The following is a 5,000-nucleotide window of genomic DNA, read 5'->3' on the forward strand; positions in this document are numbered from 1 at the left end:
GACTCCACAGGGAGTCTCATTACAGTGGGGGGAGACGAGTCCAGCGACAACCCCCTCCCCGACACCCAGCCCAGCCATAAGAGGACTGCGTCTGAACTGTCCAGCTCTGAGGCTGAAGAAGCCTCAGAGAAGAAGGGGAGAGCTGAGTTCGACTCTCAGAGCCCTCCTGAGGAGCGGTACAAAGCCTCCCCCCCCGGTTCACCCAACCAGTGCTCTTTTTTAAATATAGCGCTACAATCAACTCCGTTGGAGAGACGAGCGAATATTGGCTTCCGGAGGTCAGAATCTCGGGAATCACCTCCAGACTGTGTGGAGATAGTGAAATGAGATTCTTTCACATCACGAGAAGGAAACTTGTGTTAAATGTAGTCTTTTAATTATTTATAGTCTTTTAAACGGTCGTACCTGTTTTTAAAACATACTCATGACTCTCACCTTTTCAACTATCAATGTGAGAAGTGTGAAGTCGCGAGTTAGAGCCCAGAGTGTTTTATCATTTCTTAACACTTTTAAGTCAGATGTGTTTTTACTTCAAGAATGTGGCCTACCTTTTTTAAAAAAATATACACAGTGGGAGGAGACCTGGCCACAAACGTCGATCTGGAGTGGATCCAACCATAACAAGAATGACGGAGTGGCCATTTTAATTAAAAACCCTCAGGTTCTGGTGAAGGGCAGCACCGTGGTGAAAGAGGGTAGGGCACTTTTAGCACACCTGACTTTTATGGGGCACGATTTTAACCTTTTAAATGTATATGGTTTTAATGAAAAAAATGACAGGTATGACTTTTTAGAAGACCTGCAGTCCCACATGCTAGGCAGGGCACCATTAGTTGTAGGAGGTGATTTTAACTGTGTTTTAAATAAAGAAGACAGGAAAAGGATAGGGGAAGATTTTAAATTAGATAAAACATCGGTTTTATTACAGGGCTTATGCAGGGATTTTAGACTCACTGACTGCTTTAAAGCCATGCATCCCAGAGAGGAGGGCTTCACCTGGTTCAGTGGTGACGGCACCAAAGCCTCTCGCATAGATTATATCTTTATACGGAATTGGGTGCCGACCGATGCTAGATTAACCCCTGTCTTTTTCTCAGATCACCTCATGCTGTCCTGCACACTGTCACTTCCCTCAGGTGTGACGGTAGGGAGAGGTCTGTGGAAACTTAACTGCTCCCTTTTAGAAGATAGGGAGTTAGTTAGTCAGTTCCGGGAGCAGTACAAAGAGTGGCAGACCCTCCAAGACTTTTACACTACACGTGCGCACTGGTGGGAAATGGTGAAGGAAAGGACCCAGACTTTCTTTAGACAGGCAGGTAAGAGAAAGAAAGATAGGGAAAACAGACGCATGATGGGACTGCAAAAGAGACTACAGCGCTACTTCATTTTAACACAACAAGGGATTGATTTTAATAATGAAATTAAAAGTATTAAAGGAGAAATGTCGCTACTGGCAGAAACAAAAAGTAAAGGGGTTATTTTAAGAAGCAGAGAAAAGGAAACAGAAGAAGGTGAAAAGTGCACACGTTATTTTTTTAGAAAGATTTTAAACAAAGGGGGGACTATTTTAAAACTAAAAAATGACGACGGACGCACTTCACAAAGAACAGAGGAAATAAAAGATGATATAGAATGTTTTTACTCTGAACTGTATAAAGAGAAACCTGTTTTTAATGACACCCTAAACGAAGTTTTAAATTCCATCGAATGTCAGGTGAATGAAAATGTGTTTTTATCCCAAAATTTTAGTGTCAAGGAACTCAACAAGTGTTTTAAAAGTTTTAACAGAGGGAAGTCCCCAGGACAGGACGGACTTCCCTTTGAGTTTTATTTGACCTTTTGGGACATTTTAGCACCTGACTTACTAACCGTTTTTATGGAATTTGAGAAGCTAGACCGACTGCCAGACAGTTTTAAGATAGGGATAGTGACTCTACTCTACAAGAGTAAAGACAAGACTGACCTAAAAAACTGGAGACCTATCACGCTTTTAAATTTCGACTGTAAACTTTTTAGCAAAATTTTAGCGAATCGACTGACTATGGTTTTAGAGGACTTGATTCACCCGGATCAAGCCTGTGCCATCCCGGGGAGGAAGATCACCGACAGCCTCGTACTGATTAGAGACACCATTTGTCTGGCGAGAGACGAAAACACTCGGCTAATAGTCCTAAATTTAGACTTTGAAAAGGCCTTTGATCGAGTCTCGCACCAGTACCTGTTCCAGGTACTGCAAAAAATGGGGCTTCCAGAGAGGTTCATAGCTTGGGTGGGATTGCTGTATAGAGGGATCAGCAGCAAAATCCTGGTTAACGGGCATCTGACAAAAGCAGTAGGAATCAACTGCGGTGTCCGTCAGGGTTGCCCGTTATCTCCTCTCCTGTACGCGATTTGCATCGAGCCGCTGGCACAGATCTTGAGAAGGGACCAACGAATCCACGGGGTCTTTGTGCCAGGGTCCGGGGGACTGACGAACAAATGCGTTCTGTACATGGACGACATAAACATTTTATGCACGGACCTCTCGTCAGTCAACCGGACCCTGGACTTGACAGACTGGTTTGGACGGGCCTCTGGGTCCAAACTAAACCGAGACAAGACCCAAGCCCAATTTTATGGACCATGGACAGCGACTGAAACGACAGGACTGTCCCTGACTGTGACCCAGACCGACCAAAAAATTCTGGGGGTTAGGTTTGACAAGGAGGGGGGAGGGAAAACGAATTGGCCAGACATTTTAGGGAAAGTTAGACAGAGGCTAGGGTACTGGGGACTGAGGGAACTGACAATAGAGGGAAAGGTTTTAATCATTAAAGCAGTGATTTTACCTTTGCTTTTATTGATCAGTTCTGTTTTTATCCCCCCAAAGAGAATCATTTTAGCCCTGGAACGAGCCATTTTTAACTTCCTGTGGGGTTCAAAGTGGGAACGCCTAAGAAGAGAAGTCCTGAAACGACCAAAGGAGAAAGGAGGCAAAGGCGTTCCAGACCTGTCTGTCTTTTTAATGTCTTTATACACAGCCACACACATTAAAATAGTGACGACCCCATCCAGAAACCCCAAAACGGCAGCCATGACACGTTTCTGGATGGGGTCCTACCTCAGACGGCTCAAAATTTTAAAGATTAGTCTTAAATTTCCAGTGTCTTTTAACCTGCCACCAGCCTATGCTTTTATACAGAATTTTTTAAAGCATTTTAGCCTGGAGCAGGAGGACGTAGGGGTTTTAACTAACCATCGTTCCCTTTTATGTGTTGTACAGGAGCGGGAACCAGTGAGTCCAGTGCGCGGGCTTGCACTCGGCGAGCCCTCCACGGTTTGGCGCAACGTGAACCACCCCGCTCTTCCAAACAGACTCCGGGACCTGTCATGGATGGTGGCACACGAGATCCTCCCAGTCAGGTCCGTCATGCACTCCCGGGGAATGTCGACGCTGTCGACCTGCCCCCGACCTGGTTGCGGCGCGCCGGAGTCGGTGAGGCACCTGCTCTGGGAGTGCAGCGCTGCTGTGGACCTGTGGGAAATGGCCGGCTCCTCGCAATTCCCGTACCTACCAGCGAAGGAGGTCCTCACACCACAGCTGGTGCTCTACGGGGCCAGCCAAAGGCCCGTCCCCAAAAAGGACTGGACGAAACAGTGGCTGGCCATCAACGCCCTGAAAGACGCCTTGTGGACCTCCAGAAATTTGCTGGTAGGAAAGCACATGCAGATCCCCCCCGTGGCTGTGATCCAAATGGCTGCCGCAACACTCAGGGCAGCCGAGGCGGCCAGCGGCCGCCCAAGGACACAGCCACCAAGAAGAATCGCCTCTGTGCCCATTCGGAGGGAGGAGCCGGACCCACAACGCTAAAAAGGACACAGCAGCAGCGGCCTGGCTCTCCGGGAGAGGCAGGCGGGAAGGAGCACCAGGGCGGGGATCTCGGCCGAGCGCCTCGACAGGCACCCCGAGAGACCTACTGTTTGGAAGAGCGGGATGAGTTACCCTTGGTAGGGACTCACTGCGGTCCTGTACAAACGGGACTTTGGTTGGACTTTTTTAATGTTCCTTTTATAACTTTTATGGACATTTGACACACCTTTTAATTTTTGGCACATTTTATTTTTAAAATGAACTGAAATCCTTGTTACCCATGACTGTTTTTATCTGTATGATTTTATGATCGATAATATTTATTGTACAGAGAAATATTTATATGAAAAAGAAGTTGTGGATGGAAAAATGAAATGTGACTGAATGAAACAAATGAATCACGTGTCAATAAACGTTTTCAAAACAAAACAAAAAATCTGTTCTTATCAGTTTAATATCTGATATGTCCCCTACCCGGGGACTATATATTAAATTGATTTTTGGAACAGGGAGATGGAACAGGAGCTTGCTCCATCCTCTCCACGCATCGACCTGGTATTGCAGTAGCTCCAGGAACGGTGCATCTCCCCAATGTTGTTCAAAAATAATGCGGTGCGATCACAAGCATGTGATCATGCGATGATCTGTCAACGCTTTGAAAAATGTTTACGCTTGAGTAAAATGTGAGTGTACTTGGTAGGCTAGATGGCACTGTATAAGAAATATTAGATTCTTGCATTTTTTGAACCTTAATTGTTATGAATAATAAGTCATTTGAATGTAATCTGGCAAGAGCATTATATCGTGATCAACAATATACTGGTGTTGTATAACAGCTGCTCTCAGGCAGACAGGAAGGCTGTGTTTGTAACGTCCACATTTTGCCGACCTGCGGCCGTTGCCTTTTGGGATATGCTTCCTGTCCTGTCCTGTCCTGTCCTGTCCTGTCTGTCTGTCTGTCTGTCTGTCTGTCTGTCTGTCTGTCTGTCTGTCTGTCTGTCTGTCTGTCTGTCTGTCTGTCTGTCTGTCTGTCTGTCTGTCTGTCTGTCTGTCTGTCTGTCTGTCTGTCTGTCTGTCTGTCTGTCTGTCTGTCTGTCTGTCTGTCTGTCTGTCTGTCTGTCTGTCTGTCTGTCTGTCTGTCTGTCTGTCT

At 46.1% G+C, this 5,000-nt stretch overlaps 1 pseudogene; it reads left to right on the forward strand.

Annotated features, from left to right (window-relative positions):
• The first annotated feature begins 4,260 nt into the window (after positions 1–4,260).
• LOC137591784 (U2 spliceosomal RNA) lies at positions 4,261–4,439 on the forward strand (annotated as a pseudogene).
• The last annotated feature ends 561 nt before the right edge of the window (positions 4,440–5,000 follow it).

The sequence above is a fragment of the Antennarius striatus genome, unplaced genomic scaffold (genome assembly GCF_040054535.1).
Source record: "Antennarius striatus isolate MH-2024 unplaced genomic scaffold, ASM4005453v1 scaffold_29, whole genome shotgun sequence".
Lineage (NCBI taxonomy): Eukaryota > Metazoa > Chordata > Actinopteri > Lophiiformes > Antennariidae > Antennarius > Antennarius striatus.